The 21,882-nt window shown below is 39.8% G+C and overlaps 1 non-coding gene across 1 annotated transcript; it reads left to right on the forward strand.

Annotated features, from left to right (window-relative positions):
* The first annotated feature begins 255 nt into the window (after positions 1-255).
* LOC127098764 (small nucleolar RNA R71) lies at positions 256-362 on the forward strand. The gene has a single exon (XR_007793463.1). It is a non-coding gene; the product is annotated as a small nucleolar RNA R71 (small nucleolar RNA).
* The last annotated feature ends 21,520 nt before the right edge of the window (positions 363-21,882 follow it).

The following is a 21,882-nucleotide window of genomic DNA, read 5'->3' on the forward strand; positions in this document are numbered from 1 at the left end:
TGGGCAAGAGCATCCACTTTTGCATTAACATGATCAAGGCTACTTATCTCGTACATGCCTCCTTTTGTTTGAGGTTTTTCTATCATTGTTCGGTCGCTTCCCCACTGATAATGGTTTTGGGCCATGCTTTCGATAAGTTGATAAGCGTCAGCGTAAGGTTTATCCATAAGCGCACCACCTGCGGCGGCGTCTATTGTTAACCTTGTGTTGTACAAGAGACCATTATAGAAGGTATGAATTACTAACCAGTCCTCTAAACCATGGTGTGGACAAAGTCTCATCATATCTTTGTATCTTTCCCATGCTTCGAAAAGAGACTTGTTATCTTTCTGTTTAAATCCATTTATCTGGGCTCTTAACATGGCTGTTTTGCTTGGAGGAAAATATCGGGAAAGAAAGACTTTCTTCAACTCATTCCATGTGGTGACTGAGTTAGAGGGAAGAGACTGAAGCCATCTTCTAGTTTTATCTCTTAATGAGAAAGGAAAGAGACGAAGTCGAATTGCCTCTGAAGTGACACCATTAGCTTTAACAGTATCAGCGTATTGAACGAATACGGATAAATGAAGGTTTGGATCCTCGGTAGGATTTCCAGAAAATTGGTTCTGTTGCACTGCCTGCAACAGCGAAGGTTTAAGTTCGAAGTTGTTTACTTCGATTGCGGGTGGAGCAATACTCGAATGCGGCTCATCTTGCGATGGAGCGGCGTAATCTCGAAGAGCACGAGCTGGTTCTGCCATCTCGGGTATCGACGAAGGAAGAAGATTTTTGAGATCAGGAATTTCGATTGGAGGAAGATTGTTTGCAGCACGATACTCCCGAATTCGTCGTAAGACTCGGAGATATCGTTCAACGTCGTTGATTCGTAAGTAATACGGTTCGCCTTGTGAGCGAGTCATACAAATCAACGAAAAAGAAGGAAAAGTAAAAATTGCCTTAGTCTCTACAGCGTAACAAAAGAGTTACGATATCGACTAAATAAAAGTCCCCCGGCAACGGCGCCAAAAACTTGATCGCGACTTTATGAGTCTATTGGGGTATTAACTGCAAGTGCACAGTCTAATCGCGTAGTTTTAAAAGATATCGATCCCACAGGGACTTAATGAATCGATATACCGTTTTTCTAGGGTTACTTCGTAAAGCTAAGGCGGATGATACTTTGATGATTAGGGGGAAAAATAAAACTAAAATTGGATCTAGATTAAATATCAAATAACGCGGATATTGGTATGTAGTTCGTCGTAATTAGGGAATCAAATCTTCGTTGGTTTCTTAGTTTTAAAATAAGTCCTTTCATTAGACACTATTGATTAAAAGCCTTTTCTCAAACTCTCGCTCTGTTGAATAGACTATGATTTTACCTTAACGTATGCTCTCACTATTTAGTTAAAACTAAAATCATTTTTTGAAAACAATAGAATCTATAGAAACTCTTTTTATTAAAATACTAACCGTTTAAACACCCTCGTCTCAAACTCTCGCTCTGTTGACTTAGATTATATGATTAAACTTAAATGCTTAACTCTCGTCCTCACATTTAACCTTTAAAAATACTTTTTGAAAATGATTAGAATTTAATTAACTCTAAAAATTGCTTTCGCCCTGATTTAAAGTTAATGTCCAATTTACACTGTCCAGTTAAAAGCTCAAACTATCGTTCTATTGATTTTAACTTCTTTATGTCTTTTACTCTCGTACAAAAACTTTGGTATTAACTCTGTAAATTGAGACCATAAAAAGAGTGACTATATTTTTAAATAAATTTAAACCGACTTAGTTTTAATTCCTTTATTCCGCTTACTTTACATACCGATATCTAAGTTTATTTAGCCGAACATGCTAAACAAGCCTAAACAATAATTATGCTTAAATACAGCCATATCAGACAAACAGTATAGATAAACAGCAATACAGATCATATATAAATTAAAACAATAAATTAATGAACCTGTAAAATTAATAGAAATCTTGGTTGTTCTCTAACTTCGATGCTTGAACACTCCACCACAAACCGGTTGGATTTGTTCTTCACAATCTTCGATCAGACAGAAAAATAAAAACGAAGGAATAAAATACTATGATCTAACGTAAGGTTAGATCCAGTAAAAGTTACACAATAGTTTCCGGTGTAGAAACTATTGTGAGAAAATTAATTGAATGCCTAAAAAATTAAGCTAACAAAGAAAAAGGAAGTAAAAATGCTAAGGTAATAAACTGCTGAAGAAAATATGGAATGCTGAGAAAAAAATATAATGCTGTAAAAATAATGCACGACGTGGAAATCTCGAAAAGAGAGGGGAGAGCCCTCAGGGCACCACTTAAGATCTATTTATATTAATCCATCATGTAACCGTTAGGTTTCCTCGTGTGTCAACGAGTCAAGCGAAGAAAAAGGGCGAACGTGCTTCTGTTACGCGTCAAAGCCAAAAAAATAGGAATGGGGGTGTGACGTCCGTCACACCCTGTGTTACGCTCGTAACACAAAGCAGAGGGGCGTGACGCTCGTCACGCCTTGTGTGGCGGTCGTCACAGCGCTTCAGCGCTTCTCCTTGTAGTTGTGGGCTGGGCTTTAGTGGAATGCTTCTATTTTTGGGGAATCCTCTTTTTGCACCCCTTTTCTTTCCTTTTCACACATGCTTCAGTTTATGTTACCTGAAATAAATAGAAGGAAAATACCAAGTAATATCGAATAATATAAAATAAATCGAATCAGATAATAATATAATTTAATTAAATCGAGTCCAAAAATGTGATATTATTTCATGTTATCAATATATATGCCTCATACATCATACAAGTAGGCAACAATTTAATCAGTAAGATAAATAGACAGGTATATGATCAAATCAAAGAATGAAATGAAGGAGAATTAGACAATGCATGGGAAGTATAAACATGTTAAACAATCAAACAATGGAAGCATGTATGAAAGAAACAAGTATAAAAGATGACAAATGAATCAGACAGATGAAACTATGCACACAAAGGATCACTGAATAATTTAATCGGGAAATGATGCAAGAATCAAATAAAATCAAGATGAAAGGCCTCTAATACATGGAATATGAGATGAATAAGGGAGGATCAAAAGATCTCTTCAATTGCCTTAAGCAATCCCTAAGTCAAACATCAATCATAGAAGAGTCAATTGAAAAGTCAAGTCAACTTAAAAAATATGAAATAAATAGTAAATTAATCAAGAAAATTATAAAAAATTAAACTAAGTTAGGTGGGGTCAGGACATCATCATCCCCCCAAAAGATTTCAAAAATAATGAAAATTAGTGTATAAATTAATTGAAATAAAACAGAAGTCAAATGAAAAGTCAACCAAACAAACTAGGTCAAAAATAAATCCAAAATAAATTAAAAATGGGAAATAAAATTCCAAGAAAAGGTCAGGTTGACCATGAGACATTGGTCAACCCTCATCCCAAAAATCAGAACCTAAAAATAATTCTAAGTCATGAAAATAAAAATCACAAAAAAAGTATGCTAATATGAACCACTTGAAATAAATAATTAAAATGAAATATTAACATTAAATAAATATGAAAATAAAAATTAAAAAAAATTAAATAAAACATTAAAAAATGTGGAAAATATTTTTTGGTATTTTTATGAATAAATAAAATATTTTTAAGAATAAAAAAACAAAACAGAAAACTAAAATAAGAATTAAAAATGAAAAATGAAAATAAAATGTGAATTGGTAATGGGCCATGAGCAGAAGGGTGTGAACAGCAATTGGCGCTGAGGCCCGGTCCAAAGCAATACTTCAAGCGTGACAAAAAATGAAATGAACATTTAATTTTAAAATTCATGTAACCTGCATATCAATTGGTCACACTGGCTTTTAGTCACAAGAAGACAAAAATGGAACTAGCGGCCAGGATTAAAAGGCGAATGACATATCCAATGGTCCTAGTGATGACACGCGGTCATCATCTTCCCTAAACTAAACCCTAGCGCCATGCATAGTAAAAACGCGATAACATGCAGATGAACTCTTCAATCTTCCACACAACAATGCTCATGCTACAGTTCACCAAATGGCACGAAGTAAAAAGCAAAACTCAAGTATGCAATGAGAGGTTCATCATGGTATTTTATTTCAGTGAAAATAATGGCCTGAACATAGAGAAAGATGGACAACAAGACAGCCACACGCACACGGATATGAAGACATCAATGTCATAAATTAAGCAACACAAACAATGCCTCATGTTGACGACTTCATAAGCAAGTAGGGCACAATATTAACATGGAAATGAGCATGGTGTTGAGCATGGTAATGAGCAAGGTAAGCATGGAAAAAAAGTCATGAACAAGAATGGAATAAGCAAAGACATAGTCATGGAAATGGAGTAGTAAAGGTACCTAGTGGAAAACAGTCCACTGCCTCTTGGTATTGGAGGAATGGAGGAAGAAGGAAGCTGCCTCTTGGTGCTTTTGCTTCAAGAGCTTGTGAAATGGAAGAGAGATGAAAAACAGACTTGTCACTTGCCTTTGCTTTGCTCGAAATATAGCATCCACCTCCTTCAGATTAGGGTTTCAATGCTTTAAATATGTAGGGTTTAAAGTGTCTAATGGGCTGAAATGTTTGGTCTTGGTTATGTGCACTATGATACAAAAGGCGAGGTGGTGAAAGCAAGCTCTTATTTTGGCAAAACTTAAGTTGGTGTAAACAAAAGTACATGGCCAAATGAGGAAAAACAACACATGTGTTGGTTTGCTTGGTCTGGCTGCAGCATGGCATGGCTTGGAAATAAGTTCAAGATGGTGACTTTGTGACCTTGTATCTTGATGAGAACATGACCAAATGGCAAGGCAATGCAAACAGTTGGAAGAATTCATGGAGCTTAACATTTTTCATGTTGAACACAAATTGAAATGATGAGTGGAAATAGGTGAAAAATGGCCATAAAATCGTGTCTCACCATCTGCAAAATGGCTGGGTCAGTTTGGCCTTAATGCTGCCTAGAAATTCAGTTCACGATGCCAACTTTAGATGAGTGCATCTCTCAAACCATGAATCCAAATGATATGATTCCAAAAGGTACAATTATTATGAAGAAAGTATTTTCAAAAGATGCCTTGAAATGCAAGAAATCTGGCCAAGAAGTCTTGACAAACTTTGAAGATTTTGGACTTAGAAAATTTTCTAAGTGTCCTAAAGTAATGTCTCACTTTGACCAAGCATAACTTTCTCAATTTTAATCCAAATGGAACAAGATTTATATGTCTAGAAAGCTTGGAACAAGAGGAACAACTTTCAGGTTGGAGAAATTTTCAAATGGAGCTTTTATCTTGATGGAAAATGGGCTTAAAGTGAGTGCAACAACCATGAAAACTTGCCCTAAATGGAAAGTCAACCATTTCCAAATTAAGTAACTTCTTCAATTCCTGATTAAATGATGAATCCATGATCCAACCTTGATCAAATTTCACATGTAAGCTCCCTTAGGTATGAATTTTGAGATTCCACTCTTAAAATGTTAGGAGTTGACTTTTCTGGTCCCACAGTTGACTTTTCCCAAACTGTCTGATTCCCGATTCCATTGATCAATTGAAGTACTTCTGGCTCAAATAAAGAGCTGATTTTTTGTATGTAGACCCTTGTGGACATATGGAGGGCTATGGAAAAGAGTTTCACCCAAGGAATCAGAAATAAACTGATTTTATACCAAACCCTAGTTTTAGGGCAAAAAGACCAGGAACTGATTGCACTGATTGCCAATGGATCTTTCTGAGATAATTGTGAATCTTCCTAGGCCAAGATGCCTCTCTAATCATGACATGAATGGCCCCCCTTTACTTCCAACCAAACATTTCCTGTTGCAGGTAGCCATGAAACCCTAATTTCTGATTAAATGCAGATGCACACTCTGAGAGCTCTGAATCTTCCACTGATGAACTGAGGACCATAATAAGACACTTGGACCACCTTGAGACCCTTGAGACTTCTATACTTGGAGAATGGAGTCCAATTCTCAATCTTGCTTTGTGTGGGCTCCTTCTGTTAATGAGTGATCAATCAAATCCTGATTTCCATGTCACTAATGCAGTATGCAATGAGTATGACCTAGTATGATGCTGATGCATTGTGAAACATAATCCCATGCTTCTAGGAAAAAAATGAAGGGTAAATTTTGGGGTATTACAGTTGCCCCTATTCAATCAACTGGAGACCCGAAAGGAAGATAACAACGGCTTTCGCACTTTTGAGGTATCAAGGGATTGAATACGATAAAAAGCCCGACAAGTTACACTGATGTAGGAAAGGAAAAAAAAGAAATAATAATGCCTGTCAGGATCGGCAAAGAAGTAGTCTTGAAAAAGAATCCGTCTGGTATGGTGACAATCGGTCTGAACACCGAAAAAGAGATTGTTAGCCTGAATACCAAAATAAATGGTAACACAGAAATAACCATGGCCTGAATGCCGCTCATCAGTCTGAATACTGGAAGTAACTTCGATCTGAGTATCAGAAGATATGAGATTATCAAACATCGGTCTGAACACCGGGAAATTGGCCTGAGCGCCACTTCGATCTGAATACCGGAAAATTGGCCTGAACGCCACTTCGGTCTGAATACCGGAAATTGGCCTGAATGCCACAAGTTGCGTCGACCTGAACGTTGGAAACTTCTTCGATCTGAACATCGAAAAACTGGCCTGAATGCCACAAGTTGCATCGACCTGAACGTCGGAAACATCTTCGATCTGAACATCAGAAAACTGGCCTGAATGCCACTTCGATCTGAACATCGGAAAAACTGGCCTGAATGCCACAAGTTGCGTCGATCTGAACGTCGGAAACTTCTTCGATCTGAACATCGGAAAATTGGCCTGAATGCCATAAGTTGCATTGACCTGAACGTCAGAAACTTCTTCGATCTGAACATCGGAAAATTGGCCTGAATGCCATTTTGGTCTGGATACCGGAAACTGGCCTGAATGTCACTTCGGTCTGAATACCGGAAACTTTCATGCCTGTCAACATCGGCAAAAATAAGGAGAATGATAATTGAGGCGGCACGTGGGCCAACGACCCCTACTGGGAATAATAAAGGATGAGTCATGAACGAACTCCAGTCTGAGCACTGGAAACAAACCTCTGGCCTATCACTTGGGATACCGAGAATGTTTTATGTTTTACATGCGTATGTTTGAATTTTTCAATGGCGTAATGCTCCATGAAAATGGAAATGCTACGCGATTTGGGAGGATGCAATGCAATATGGTTCTATATGCAGGGATGCAAAATGCTAGGTTAGAGAGAACACCAAGCCGAGGCAAGGAGTTCTGCTGGGGAAAGGATCACAATCTTCTGGACCCTTGCAATGCTGTTGGAGATACACAACACAATGAACTCTGTGGGGAAATGACCGGCCACGCGGCGTTCTGGCAATAACAAAATACCGAGACTCTGACTAGGGAGAGAATGGCATTGAGAGCTTGCTGCTGAGGAAAGCGACGGTGGTTCTGGCAACTATAACCAGTGAGAGAGACGAATCAACAGGGGAAACAAACACCGATACGGTACCGATATTCTACTCCAAGGAAAGAGACCATGAATCTGGCGTCGAGATCATCGATCTTGCATCGAACTCTGAGGAGCAGCTGCTTCTGCTGGGATATTACAATCTGACACTGTCAACTCCACTGGGGATATACAGTCTGACACTGTCAACTCTACTGGGGAGAGTGTATAGTATGAAACACATGCTTGAGGGAAGTGCAGTAGTGAGAACCTGCTAGGGATTGAAGAATCCAATGCTTGGACCAACCTTGCAGGGATCAGATACCAAATACCAAATGTTGAAGGAAAACATCCGCGATCATCTGCTGGGAACCTTAAGGAGATGCCCCGAGTGTACCTGCTCTGAATAGACGATCCAAAACACTTAAAATTTACAGCAATTTTAAATGTTTATTGAGCATGTACCTGTAAAACTCTTATGTTTCATGATGCAATGTTTATAAAAAATTCGGACGCCATTTTTGCAAAAAAAACAGTAAAATGAAAATGAAAACAAAGATATACTGAATAACATGATTTTATTGATTGAATGGCCTCTGAATAGGCATTTACATCAAGAAGCAATCCCTGGAAAGAGGTAATTGCACAAAAGATAAAAATAGAAATTAATCTAATGGCAATGTGAAATAGATTTCTATCGGGTTCCAATTCTGCTATGACTCGCTCGTCTTCAAGATCCTCCAGATTGATCAGCTTTCTGAAAAAGATGAGTGAACTGTTTCCTATCCTTCGAAAGTTTCTAGTTATCGACATGAGATGAGATTCGGAACTACTCAAAACGTATTCATTCGCTTAATCCCTAACTTTTTCCTGGATCGCCCTTTCGGGTTTTCAATCCACCGGGATACCCATTTTTGCCTAAGTTGCCTTTTCAGGTTTTCAACTTACCAGGTGTACAATCTTTTCATTTTTGTCCTTAACTTTTGCCCGAACCTTTTTTCATTTTCTTGGTTCACCGGGATGCCCATATTTTGCCTGGACCATTCTTTTTATTGTCCAGCGGGTCTATTTTACGCGAAGTATTTTTTAACTGCATATGAGTTCACAAGGGAAGTGAAGTCTTCACCATCCATAGTTGCGAGCATTAAGGCTCCACCATCAAAAATCTTGGTGATAATATACGGTCCATCATAGTTAGGAGTCCACTTGCCCCTGTGATCTGTCTGAGGAGGAAGGATCATTTTCAACACCAAATCTCCGACTTGGAAACACCGAGGACGCACTTTCTGATCAAAGGCTCTCTTCATCCGACTCTGATACAACTGCCCATGACAAATGGCTGCCATCCGTTTCTCTTTGATAAGACTCAACTCATTGAACCTTGTCTGAATCCATTCAGCTTCGTCTAACTTGACATCCAACAGGACTCTTAGAGAAGGAATCTCCACTTCAACAGGTAGGACCGCTTCCCTACCATACACCAGGGAGTAAGGGGTTGCCCCGGTCGACGTACATATTGAAGTACGGTACCCATGCAACGCAAAGGGTAGCATCTCATGCCAATCTCTGTACATAACGACCATCTTCTGCACAATCTTCTTTATGTTCTTATTTGCTGCCTCAACCGCACCGTTCATCTTAGGATGATAAGGGGAAGAATTGTGATGCTGAATGTTGAAGTTCTTGCACAACTCCTTCATCATTTTGTTATTGAGATTAGAACCAGTATCAGTAATAATTCTTTCGGGAATCCCATAACGACAACTGATTTCTTTCTTAATGAATCGGGCAACCACATGTGTGGTGACCTTCGCAAATGATGCGGCTTCGACCCACTTGGTGAAATAGTCGATGGCAACAAGGATGAAGTGATGCCCATTGGAAGCAGTCGACTCAATCTTTCCAACCATATCAATGCCCCACATAGCAAACGGCCACGGCGAAGACATCACATTCAGAGGATTTGGCGGCACATGCACCTTATCAGCATAAATTTGGCATTTATGACACTTCCGAGCATATTTGAAACAATCAGATTCCATGGTCATCCAGTAATAACCCGTTCTCAACAATTTCTTAGCCATTGCATGTCCGTCGACATGAGTACCAAAGGAGCCTTCATGAACTTCCTGCATTAACATGTTCGCTTTGTGTCTATCCACGCATCTGAGCAAAACCATGTCGAAGTTCCTCTTATACAACACATCGTCCTTGTTCAAGAAGAAACTGCCTGCCAATCTTCTCAAAGTCTTTATATCATTGTTGGATGCCCCTGCAGGGTACTCTTGATTCTTTAGAAAACACTTGATGTCGTGATACCAGGGCTTGTCATCAACTTCTAGTTCATCCGCAAACACATACGCGGCCCTATCAAGGCGCATAACATCGATCATGGGAGCATGGTTCCACCGAATCACCTTGATCATGGAGGATAGAGTAGCAAGAGCATCTGCCATCTGGTTTTCGTCACGAGGTATATGATACAACTTTACTGTTGTGAAGAAAGTCAACAGTCTTCTCGTGTAATCTCTGTAGGGGACCAGATTAGGCTGGAGAGTGTTCCAATCACCATTTATTTGATTGATCACCAGAGCTGATTCTCCGAAGATGTCTAGAGTCTTGATTCTCAAATCAATGGGTTGCTCAATACCCAGGATACAAGCTTCATACTCAGCTTCATTATTGGTGCACTCGAAAGTCAGACGAGCGGTGAAAGGCATGTGGGCACCTTTCGGAGTAGTAAGGACAACACCAATTCCACTTCCTTTGGCATTGACGGCCCCATCAAACATTAAAGTCCACTTTTCATCTGGATCAGGTCCCTCCTAAACAACTGGCTCTTCACAGTCTTTCATCTTGAGGAACATGATGTCTTCGTCCGGAAAATCAAACTTCATCAGCTCATAATCATCAATCGGCTGCTGAGCAAGATAGTCTGACAGAATACTCCCTTTGATGGCCTTCTGGGATGTATACTGGATGTCGGACTCTGTCAGTACCATTTTCCAACGAGCAACCCTTCCGGTGAGAGCTGGCTTCTCAAATATATACTTGACTGGATCCATCTTGGAGATCAGTAGGGTTGTGTGAGTCAGCATGTATTGTCTCAATCGCTTAACAGCCCATGCAAGTGCACAACATATCTTCTCAAGCATTGAGTATCTCGACTCGCAATCTGTGAATTTCTTACTCAGGTAGTAGATGGCATGCTCTTTCCTACCTGTCTCGTCGTGTTGACCGAGGACACAACCCATGGAATTGTCAAGTATTGTCAAGTACATAATCAGCGGTCTCCCTGGGACTGGAGGCATAAGGATTTGAGGATTCTGCAAATACTCTTTTATCTTCTCGAAAGCCCTTTGGCAATCATCATTCCACCTTATAGCCTGATCTTTTCTCAACAACTTAAAAATTGGCTCACACGTGGCTGTTAGGTGAGAGATGAACCTTGCAATGTAGTTCAACCTTCCTAAGAAACCACAGACTTGTTTTTCTGTTCTTGACTCAGGCATTTCTTGTATCGCTTTCACTTTATCAGGATCCACCTCAATCCCTTTTCCACTAACAATAAAACCCAGCAATTTTCCAGATCTCACCCCGAAAGTACACTTGTTCGGATTAAGCCTCAACTTGAACTTCCTTAAACGCTCAAACAATTTCTGCAGATTCACCAGATGTTCTTCTTCTGTCTGAGATTTAGAAATCATATCATCAACATAAACCTCGATTTCATGATGAATCATATCATGGAAAAGGGTTACCATAGCTCGTTGATATGTTGCCCTAGCATTTTTCAGACCAAACGGCATCACCTTGTAGCAGAAGGTGCCCCATGGGGTTATGAAAGTTGTCTTCTCCATGTCTTCTGGTGCCATCTTAATTTGATTATAACTAGAAAAGCCATCCATGAAGGAGAATACCGAGAACTGAGCCGTATTATCCACTAAAATGTCGATGTGAGGTAATGGGAAATCATCTTTAGGACTAGCTCTGTTTAAATCCCGGTAGTCGACACACATCCGTACCTTTCCATCCTTCTTAGGTACTGGAACGATGTTTGCAACCCATGGCGGATAATTGGTAACTGGTAGAAATCATGCATCCAACTGTTTTTGCACTTCCTCCTTTATCTTGACAGCCATCTCTGGTCTTGTTCTCCTGAGCTTCTGCTTGACCGGAGGATAATCCTCTTTGAGAGGCAAACGGTGTACCACAATGTCCGTGTCAAGCCCTGGCATATCCTGATAAGACCAAGCGAAGAGGTCAACATACTCTTGCAGCAATTCAATTAGCCCCTTCTTCACATTGTCTTCCAAAGCAGCCCCTATCTTGATTTCTCTCTTATCGTCCTCAGTGCCAGGATTAATTACTTCGATAGACTCTTGATGCGGTTGAATGACCCTTTCCTCCTGCTTTAACAACCTGACAAGTTCTTCAGGGAGTTCACAGTCTTCAACACCTTCTTCTTCAGCTTGAAAGATTGGATTTTCAAAGTCGAAGCGAGCCATAGTAGAACTGTTATCGATAGGATCCAGTGACGTGCATCTGCATGAGTGATGGTATGTGCTTATGAGTGTGAAAAATGAGTGAAAACTAAACAAAACATTGCCAAATATTTTTTGATTTTTTTTTTGAAAACTACAAAAATTGAAAGACAGTGAACCAAATATTTGAATGCAAAAAAACGTCCTTTATTTATAATAAAAAATGCAGGTATTCACATAGATGAGCCCTACAATGAGTCATTACGCCCTGGGCGGAACGTAAGACTTGGACATGCATGAACAAACAAGAAAAATTACTCTTCAAGAAGAGTGACTTGGACAATATCTTCAGAAGACCAATTGTTGATGACTTCACCCGGGACCCTTGGACGCATCCAGTTGTCAATGTCGCAATCACTATCCCCATCTTTATCGTTGATTGCAGATATCTGGCCATACTGAATGACGCCAGCACTGGAGAAAGTAATTGGCCCCTAACGAGTATGAGGCGTTGAAGTTGTAGAAGTTAACGATGGCTGATACCCAATCCCAAACTTATCTTCCTTCATCGGTAACTCCAACAGACGTCCCCAACCGGGAGCAACACCTGAATTCAGCATGGCCCGTGCCTGCTTGAAGGACGAAATAGAGGCACCAACTTTAACCTCTTCCACCGGAGCTGCATCCTTGACTTGAACTGCCTCAAAGGCCTGGCATAGGGTCTCATGAATTTCACCTTCTACCTCTACATACTTGAATGTAGACATGTTATTGACCAGAATGTCCTCCTCACCACAGACAGTGATAATTCTTCCATTGACTAGGAACTTGATCTTCTGATGCAAGGTTGAGGAGACTGCCCCAGCGTCGTGGATCCAAGGACGACCCAGCAGGCATCTATACGAAGGACTGATATCCATCACATAGAAGACGGTGTTGAAGGTTTGTGATCCAATCTGAATTGGCAATTCTACCTCTCCAAACACCGACCTCTTAGAACCATCAAAAGCTCTCACAACAAGATCGGAAGGCTTCAAGACCAAACCTTCTACTTCTAACCTTGACAAGGCTCTCTTGGGTAGCACGTTGAGAGAGGAACCTGTATCCACCAGAACATGTGATAACACAGTGTCTTTGCATTCCATCGAGATGTGCAAAGCCTTGTTATAATTGCGTCCAGCTGGTGTTAAGTCAGAATCAGTAAAACCCAACTCGTTGCTTGCATGAACATTTGCAACGATCCCTTCTAGTTGGTTTACTGAGATCTCCTGAGGCACATATGCAGCATTTAGGACTTTCTGAAGTGCCTCCCTGTGTGCCTCCGAACACAGCGGGAGTGAGAGAATGGATATCTTGGATGGCGTCATCAACTGATCGACTACCTTGTAGTCGCTTTTCTTTATAATCCTTAAGAGCTCATCCACATCCTTCGCGAAAGCAGGCTCAGTGCCAGCCTGTGGTGCAGAGGTACCCTCATTCACAGCTTGCTTGCCTTTGGCCTTTGCCGCAGCGTCAACACTATCAGCTTGAGTAATCGATGGTGAGAACAGTCTATCACTCCTGGTGAATCGCCTGATTTCACCAACATTGTCCACTGCGGGATCTTTTATTTCCAATGCAGATTCAGCCTTCTGATCCTGCACCTCCTCTATTTTCAGTGGCTGCTCCACTCCATGATCATGCGTGTACACACTCCCCCCATAATGCCAAGGAATGGCCCTTTCGGTGGTGAAAGGTAAAAGACTAGGGGTCGTGATGGTCATAGTGGATGGTCGCACTGGTGGCACCGGTTGAGCTGCTGGCACACTGATCTGAGCAGTTGGGTAGAAAATTGTGATAGTGGCAACATCACAGTCATACTCAGAAATCTTATTCATTGAAACATAAACATCTGAAACATCGGAATCAAGTTCAACAGATACATCAGAATTAAACACATTGTTTGGGATATCAGCAACAACATCAGAAAAATTAAATACATCAATGGGAATTACAAACTCAACAGGATCAACATTTGTGAATTCTTCAACGGCATCTTCAAACACCTCTTCCACAACCCCTTCAACAGACTCTCGGGCAGATAAGTCTTCATCTTGGAGAATACCATTGTCAAGCAAGGCCTGGATACCCTGCTACAGCTTCAAACAACCTCCGCTCTGTGCAGCACAACCCAAACAACCGTTCCCACAACCGGGGAAAACATCGGCCTTTAGCAAGTAGTCTTTACTCTCCAACAGTGGAGTCTTCAACTTCGACACATCCTTGACGGACTTGGCTTCTCCTTCCACCATATTAACATTTGCACCACCATGCTGCGGCATGGGATTATTGACGACATTAGGAGCCGGCGCAAAGTTAATGGCCTTTGAGTCGATAAGGTCCTGAACTACGTGCTTAAAAGCTTTGTAGTTCTCAATATTATGGGCAGGTGCCCCAGAGTGGAAGTTACACCTAGCGTTGACATCATAACCCATTGGAAGCCTGCCAACAGGAGGAGCCAAAGTGCGCAACTGCACAAGTTGTAATTGTTGAAGGCTAGGAAGCAACTGAGTGTACGACATCGGAAGAGTGTCGAAACACATGTCGATCATCTTTTTCCTCTGTTGATAGGCGGGTATGTTACCCGGTTGTTGCTGGTAATGAGTTTGTTGACGTTGTGGTTGTTGTTGTTGCACTGGTGCTGCAGCTGGAATAGTCACAGCCGCAACATAAGGCTGCTGATGGTAGCTTTGAAAACTGTTCCTTCTGATACCCCTGCTCTGATATGAAGACAAAGAATTTGCATCCCCCTCTCTCCGCTTCTGTCCTCCAATGAACGGCTTCTTTGTCCCTGATGATGATCCAACTCCATTCTGGATCTTACATGTCTTCAAGTAGTTCTTCACCCTCTCACCGGTAGAGACTACATCAACAAAGTTAGAGGCGTTGCAACCCACCAAACGCTCTAAGTAAGATCCGGGTAGAGTGTTCATGAACATGTTGGCCATTTCCTTCTCCAACATAAGAGGCTAAACATGGGAAGCTGTCTCTCTCTAGCGTTGGGCATATTCTCTGAAGCATTCGTTGCTCTTGAGAGACAGATTCTGGAGTTGGGTTCTGCCAGGTGCCATATCCATGTTGTATTGATACTGCTTTACAAAGGCCTCAGCCAAGTCTCTCCAGCAACGGATGTGGGCTCTGTCCAGCCTCATATACCATTCCAGGGATGCCCCAACTAGGTTGTCCTGGAAGAAGTACATAAGCAGCTTTTCATCATCGGAGTATGCAACCATCTTGCGGAAGTAGGCTTGCACATGAGTCTTCGGGCAAGAGTTGCCATTGTATTCATCAAATATCGGAACTTTGAATTTTGGCGGAACTCTCACGGTTGGGACCAGCCCCAGATCAGCAACATCTACTCTGAGAATGTTCTGCCCCTCCACAGCCTTCAGCCTCTCCTCCAATCTCCTAAACATGGGGTCCATGCCATGGCCCATACCAAAGTCCTCCGGCAGTAAGGTGAACTGATCCTCCTGATCATCATGAATGGGTTGTTGATCAGGGTTGTTACGTGGGATCGGGATAGGCCCCGGTCCACTGGGTCCGTTAACCTCTCCAACTGGAGGATCAACTATCGTCTCTGGTTGAGTAGTGGCAGGATTCCTTTGTATCGTCTGTCTAAGCTCCTGCTGTCCTTGAGCCACTCCCTGGACCACATCCATGAATTGGTTTATGCGAATTCTCATCTCAGCGAGTTCTGCTTGTAGGCCTTCCATTGCTCTCTGTTGATTCCTGCGGGTACCGTATCGATGAATGCCTGAATCAGCTATCCTGCTAGTGGAACACCAAACAAAATGAGAACCACTACGACGGTACCTGTTATGCAAGACATACAAATGAATATGTAAATGCAATGACATGTTTATCAATTCCAAAAGGGTATTCTACCCCCTTGATTCCAGCCTCACATCAGGTAAATAGTGCAAGAAGACCGAGTTGTGGATAAGCCTCTGAGATCAAGGTGCAATAGAGAGAAAACCTTCATACAGATAAGTTCAAAGAGAAGGGCCTTAGCCAACAGTATCAAGAGAGGATTCCTATAACAAGCCTATGGGTCATCATTACAACACAACAAGCAAAAAGAGGAACAAAAATCAAGAATCAGCCTCTTGTATGCAACCCATAGGGACTGCTCCTAACTTCAGCCAACAGTGACACCGTGTAAGGATGATCTGGAGATTCTGTCAAACGTCGGATAAGCATATTCCTCTTATGAATAACCCCATCCAACTCGTTGATGTGCTCCATGTAGTAATTCCCATCGTCCTCCCCGAACACTTCTTCAAGTTTAGACTTCTTCAAACCCGCCAGCACCTTGAGTTCTTCAATCTGGTCTTGAGCCTCGTTTAGTTGATCTGTAATGTAACTATTGGTTGTACGGGCACACAGGAGCTCATTGTTCCTCTCCTTCAACAGAGTCTTCAACTTCTCCATCTGACCAGTCAATCGAGCTACCATCTCCTCCTCTTTCGCCTTCCGAGAAGTTGAAAATGCATTCCATTGCTCTTGCCACCCAACTAACTTACCATGGGCATCTGTTAACTGCTGCTTGACTCGCCTTAACTCAGAACTGGATGACCCCAAGGCTTTGTCAGTCTTCCTGAAGAAGTCTGTAAGACGCCAATTTTGACCATAAGATCCCTCATGGCATCATAACATTACATTTGCATTGCCTCAAGGATCATAAGCATCTTGGTTCCCTTTGCCTTTGGGTGGGACCTCTTGTGAGTGGTTTGAGATCACCAAGCATGCTTGAATTGTATATCATTGCTTTTCTTATTTTGTTTACTAACCAAAAGCACAAAAATATGTCACTAACATCTTTTGTTTGTAGTTTAAGCAATCACAAGGTCAAGAGCTTCAAAGAGATCCTTTGTGCAGAGATATGGCCAAGAGGAGATGATAGCAAGCATGGTAATGGTTCCCAAAGCCCTCATCCATCAAATATGCCTCCCAAGCATCTCAATCCATCATTTTGATCAAAGCAAGTCAAAGGGTTTGAGGTTTGTTCCCCAAAGAAACCCTAATTCATCTGTGCACTACAATGCCTTGCTCTTGAAGCAACCTCAGCCCCTGATCAAATACAATCAAGGTAAGTTATTTAATTCATCATTTCATGCATATTTGAACTTATTTGAGTGTCCTCAATCATCAATTCATCAAGATATAAGTCATGGACTTGAGAAGTTGATCAGTCAATTCATCTGACTATTCTGAAATACACTGAGACCTAACATTTTGTATGTTGGTCAAATGGAGATGATACCAAAAGAAAAAATGTTCTTAAGGACAATATTAACAACTTTCATGTTCATCAAAAATTGATTTGAATCTTGGAAGGTCATCTCCCATTCCAAGACATTATAGGTCATTTTGACTGAAACCCTAATTTTGGGTCAACTTCCCAAGAACATAACACATTCATTTTTTATGATTTTGAGGTGGGATCAAATGCATTGGAAAGATTAAGATGTCTACTTAAAATGTTATGTTGAACAAAATTTCAAAATCCCAAATAAAATACATGTGATAATGCAAAACATTATAGGTCACTTTGGACCAAATGCATTGAAAGGCAAAAAAGTCCAACTTCAAGTGCCCATAACTCTTTCATCAAAAATCCAAATGATTCAAAAATTAAGTCCATTTTGATTTTCTTGAAAAGATATACAACTTTAATGTTGGAGGTTTTTTCATTTAAGGCTTGCATCATCAAAACAGAGGGGCTTGAACATTGGCCAAATTTAGAAACTTTGCCTTTACATGCTTTGCACCTTGCACTTTAAACTCAAATTTCACCAATTTCCACATTTCAAATGGATTTTTTCCCAACATAACAATTGTTCCTTACATCAAAACCTTTCCAACCATTACCCACATGATCATATTTGGATTTGGCAAATGGTATTTTCGAAGAGGAGAAGTTTTTAGGTCAATTATGCATAACACCTCAAAATTCCATGCACAAGCAATTACCATTCAGATTACACGTCCATTTCACTTTGGTATGATTTCAGATTGCATTTGACATTGAATTTGGGCCTTTTGAATGATCATGCAAGCCCATGCAATGAACATCCAATTCCATGCACACGGCCTTGATCACACGTACCTTGCCATTCCATCTATAAATAAGAGCCTGACTCCATTCAAATTTCATCCATGAATTAACCTGAAATGTTGCTGAACTGAAAACCTAACCTCTCACCAAAGAAGCTATTTCACTTTTCTTCAAATTTTTCAGATCTAAAATTCAACTACATCTGGTTGAATCTTTCGATCTAAAGCTTCTAGACCTTCATCCTTTAGTCCATTGCACTTCTGTTTTGCCAAAGGAAGCAAAGAAGCAAGCTCAAATCTCCAGAATCCAAGGTTGATCATCAACTGGTTTTCTCTTCGAAACTCATTACTCTTTGATCTATTTGCCTGACCATTGTGTTTTCTGAAGTCCTCACTTGAGAGGCAAGCTAGTGGTAGCTTCAATTTTGTGTTTTATTGAACTGCATTTTTTATACCTGGATCTTCCATCTCAGATTTCTTACTCTATAGGAATCTTGAGTGTGATTCAAGGTTACAGGGGTGATGTACATCACCCCAGCTTTATTTTGATATAAGGATCGTGCAAAATGATGAAGGTTTGAAAACCTGCAATTGTCACCGGAATCTTCAAGCTCACCGGAGAAGAAGGTGGCTCCGGTGGCCGTCCATTTTCCAGAACAAGTCACAGCTGTTGGATCATGTGTCCAGATCTAATCAAGTCCATTGGATTTCATGACTTTATTTAATTCATTATACTTCTCATTGACCGAGGTTCATGGTGCGCGCGCTTGCCAATGCCATTGGATCTTCCACGTCATTTAATGAGAAACAATCCAACGCTCCCTGATTTTTGTTATTTTTCATTTTCTGATTTTATTTCTTTTATTTCCATTATTTTCAAAAATTCACATCTTCTTCATTTTAAATCCAAAAAATATGGGACCAATTGCATTCTTCCCCAAATACTTTCTAGTTTCTAATTTTGATTTTTAATATTTTTTATTTTGTCATTTGATATTTTTTGTGATTTTTCTCTTTTCTGGTTATTTTTAATTCATTTTAAATAGTTTTTGATATCCAAAAAATACAAAAATATTTTCCTAACCTATTTGAATGATGATGGATCTATGAAAAATATTCTCATCAATTTTTTAATTGATTTGAGATTTATTTGAGATTTTAGTTCAATTAGGTTTTTTTTATTCATTTTTAATTGATTAAAAATAGTTTCTGACTTTTAAAAATGTTGAAATTTTTTGTCAAACTTTGTTTGACCTTGTTGAACTTGGGATAAATCACTTGGACCTTTTAAGGTTGATTTGAAGTGACTTTGAAGTTTGACCTTTCTTTTATTTTTAATTCAAGTTTATTTTAATATTAAAAATGCCAAAAATATTTTGTTTATTGTTTAACCTCCAATCTTCATCTCATTTTTTATTTCTCATTGTTTGACTTTGACTTTCAATGTCATTTGGTCAATACACATGGATTGGTACATTTTTATTTCACCTTATGCATTTTAATCTTTCCATTTTCTTATCCATTCTTCATCTCCTTCTTTTTCTTCCTTTTTCTTTTTGATCAATGAGTTGAAGGTTGATAAGTTGGCATTGATTAAGGAGACTTAATCTTCCTTGATTTAAATCTAATTCATCTTGATCAATTGATCAAGTGAATGGATTTGCATTAAAGATAAGTTGTTTCCTAAATCATGCAAAAGACTTAAACCAATACAAGATCAATTCTCTTCTTCTTTTTGGCATGGCAAGTTGTTGGAACTTGGTTCACTAATCAAGACTTCTAACTTGTGTTGTTGCCTACATTATTATTGACCGGCCTCAGATAGTTGTGACTTCTACATAAGTCCAATTACGATTGCTTAACATAGCGCTAAATTCTGCCTTATGGCACACTAACTATTGACCACTAACAATTAACATTTACCTTATGCACTTTACTTTTATGCAATTTACCATTCTTGTACATATTATTCATTTGCTTTTTCCTTTGCTCATTGGAGCACATGTTTATGTTAATGCCATTTGCCTTTTGCCCACTTGGGTATATAATTGTGTATATATCTTCTGTGCTTGTGTTTGTCTGTTTGTTGGGAACCAAATGCAAAGAATTGGACAAAATGGACTTAGACTTTAGGACCTTACCCAAGAAAATGGAATTTGAAGAGCAACTAGGCATTGGGCCTTTAGAGTGCTATAAAAGTCAAAGAGCAACTAGGCATTGGGCCTTTAGAATGCTTAATATTGAAGATGACATTGAAAGGACCATATTCTAAACTCCCTCTTGTCCATTCTTTGATTGTATTATAGAACCTTTTGATGTGTGTTTTCTTGTGCTAGGAGTTCCAACTTGAGCTTAATTGAGGAACCATTACCATGAGCTTCTAAGAGAGAGAGATCCAAGATGCATTGAGGAGTCTTTCCAAGAGTTCATTTGGTTGTTGATTGCTTGAGTTTATGCTTGTGTTTGCTTATTCCAAAGCATGGGAGCTACTTGGATCATCAATATGATCTCAAGAGAGGAACTCCATTGTGGTTTTGTTTCTTATTCCTTACCTCATGCATGCTTAGGACTTTAGCCCTTCTTCTTCTTCTCTCCACTCTAACCCAAGCCAAAACTTTTTGTGCAAACATTTGACACTTCTTTTCAAACATTAGAAACCTAAGCCTTATGCTTTTGATTTTCAAACTGTCTTTTCTTAACACTTATTTTGAATTGAATCTTTAAGTCAACTTTGACCATTTTGTATATAATTCTAATTGGTAAATATAACCCATTCAAATATCTTTTTTGTGGTTTCAATGGCCACTTTCTAATCAAAACTTTTTCATAACCTTTAGCTATTAGGTTTGAGTTATCCTTGAGGTAGATGTAATACTCACCTATATCCTTAGTGATGGACAATGAGTCTTCCATGCTTATTATAGGGTTAACCCCTCACTAGCATGTTGAAGCTATCCTCACACGGTGGATTTATGGTTTTAGGTTGAGTTTTCTCCCTTTGATAACAAAAGAACTTAAAGCTTTTGGACCAATCAATCCACTCACTCATTTTGAGATTTTTACCCCGAAATACGAGGTTTTGATCCTAATATTTTTTTAAGATGGTACGTAGGCAATGGGTTTATCCATCCAAACACAAAAATGTAAATAACTTGTATATTCTCTTCTCATCTCTTCAATCATGTTTGCACAAACAAATTTTCACAAAACAACAACCTTACCACAAGTATGAAAAGGGCTCCCTAGGAGTACCTAGGATGTTTTGGGTGCCTAACACCTTCCCATTGCATAACCAACCCCCTTGCCCAGATCTCTGACTCTCTTTTACTAGTTTTTGATTCGATAAAACTTTTAGGTTTTTGTTCGCTTTCTAACCATTCCTTTGGATAAATAGAAGTGCGGTGGCGACTCGACTTGTATGATTTACCTTGGATTTAGTCAATATCTCTAATGGTAACGAATACCCCGCTACAAAGTCCACTTCCATAGCCAATTTCTTCTCTGCTTCCTCCTGCAATCGGATAGCTTCCCCCTTCTGATATTCTGCCTCATGGCGTAGATGCATACAGTCTTGCAACTTCGCACTCAACTCCGAGTTTTTAGTTTGAAGCTCCTCCATGGCATTCTTCAATTTGTCATACTCCTCTCGGCTCACCATTGTTGACTGCTCAGGGGTTGGCGGATACAAAAGTTATTCAATAGGAAATGGCAGACCAAACTCTTCAACTCTTCCCTGAAGCCAATCTTCATACTGAGGGTAAGTCCTACAATCTCCTTTTCCAAGCACAATCCTTCCTCTCTTGATCAACTTGAG

Source organism: Lathyrus oleraceus, chromosome 6 (assembly GCF_024323335.1).
Source record: "Lathyrus oleraceus cultivar Zhongwan6 chromosome 6, CAAS_Psat_ZW6_1.0, whole genome shotgun sequence".
Classification (NCBI taxonomy): Eukaryota; Viridiplantae; Streptophyta; class Magnoliopsida; order Fabales; family Fabaceae; genus Lathyrus; species Lathyrus oleraceus.